Source organism: Suncus etruscus, chromosome 5 (genome assembly GCF_024139225.1).
Source record: "Suncus etruscus isolate mSunEtr1 chromosome 5, mSunEtr1.pri.cur, whole genome shotgun sequence".
NCBI lineage: Eukaryota > Metazoa > Chordata > Mammalia > Eulipotyphla > Soricidae > Suncus > Suncus etruscus.
In genome coordinates this window covers 5,297,895-5,299,417 of record NC_064852.1, presented here as the reverse complement: position 1 = coordinate 5,299,417, position 1,523 = coordinate 5,297,895, and the positions used below count along the sequence as shown (strand labels likewise).

Sequence of the window (1,523 nt, the reverse complement as noted above, 5' to 3'; positions counted from 1 at the left end):
CAGCTCGGGGGATAATGGTGGGGGATATGGGTTGCAGAAAGGGAACGGGGATGGGAGAAGTACAAATTTGGTGATGGGTATTCTCTGATTCAATGTTAATATGTACCTAAAATACTACTGTGAAAGATATGTAAGCCTACTATGATCAAAATAAAAAATTTCAAAAAGAAATAATTGTGTAGGTCAAACTTTCCTGTGATCACTGAAATCTTCAGAAAACCAGGAACATTTTCTTATAATTTATAAGATCCCTATTCTATCTCCATAAGAAAATTATATTTCTCTATCTATATATACATACAAAGATGTAAGATTCAGAGTTATAATCAGTGACTAGGACATTTGCCTTACATACAGCTAATCTGGTTTTGATCCCAGCACCCCATCTGGTCACAATTTCCCTACCAGAATTGGAACGATTCAGAGAAGATTAGCATGGCCCCTGTGCAAGGATAACACGCAAATTCGTGAAGCATTCCATATTAAAAAAAGAAAAAGTGATTTCTAAGTGCACAGCTAGGAGTAAGACCTGAGCACTGCTAGATATGGTCCCAAACAACAAAAAATACATCTTCACATATATATGTATATATAAACATATAAATAAATGCAAGACCAAGAAATCTACATACATTGATGTGCATTTCAAGCAATTCAAATATATAATTAGACAAAGTGTTTTTGTTAGACAAATACATATACTGTGATTTTATATAAGAATTATAATTAGAAAATTGACACACAAAAAAAAGATAAAAAAAAAAAGGCCAGTAGCATAGCTACTGCATATCAGAAGAGCATTTTTTTGCCTTGCACACAGCTGACCCAGGACAGATCTGGATTTCAACCCTGGCATCCCATATGCTGCCCTAAGCCAGGAGTGATTTCTGAGCACATAGCCAGGAGTAACACCTGAGTGTCACCAGGTGTGGCCCCAAAACAAAACAAAACAAAATAAGGAAATTGACACATCAACAAAGGTGAGTGGACCCTGTCATTAAAGACAAGCCAGAGGAGCTCAGCTGCTCCTCTCTGTTTCACAGTTGCAAACATCTCCTAGTCAATGAACCCCAACACAACATGTAGAAAACACTACACTACAAGCGTGACACTGAGGAAACAATGCTTGCCTCCAACGTTCATGAAGAATAAAGATGGCAACTCTGATGACCCGAAAAGTGCAAAATAACTATTTAGCTTCTAATGGAGGCTAAACTGTAAAGGAGTCTAGAAAAGAAATATGGAGGATTCTCATAGAGCTCAGAGAAAACATTCAAATAACTGAACAAACCACAAGTAAGAATCAAGAGGATATGAAAATAGAAATAAGAAAATAACAAACTGATATAACAGGACTAAAAATGTGGTAGGCAAAATGAAAATCTCACTGGAAAGCCTGGCCAACAGAGTAACAGCGACTGAGGACAAAATCAATGAGCTGGAAGATGAGTGCATAAAAACACCATACAACAGAAAATATTGGAAAAGAGCTTTAATAAAAATGATGATACAATGAAAAAAAT

The 1,523-nt window shown here is 36.1% G+C and overlaps 1 non-coding gene across 1 annotated transcript; it reads left to right on the top strand.

The window, feature by feature from the left end:
• The first annotated feature begins 383 nt into the window (after positions 1–383).
• On the top strand, positions 384–487 carry LOC126009825 (U6 spliceosomal RNA). Its single transcript, XR_007496018.1, has one exon. It is a non-coding gene; the product is annotated as a U6 spliceosomal RNA (small nuclear RNA).
• The last annotated feature ends 1,036 nt before the right edge of the window (positions 488–1,523 follow it).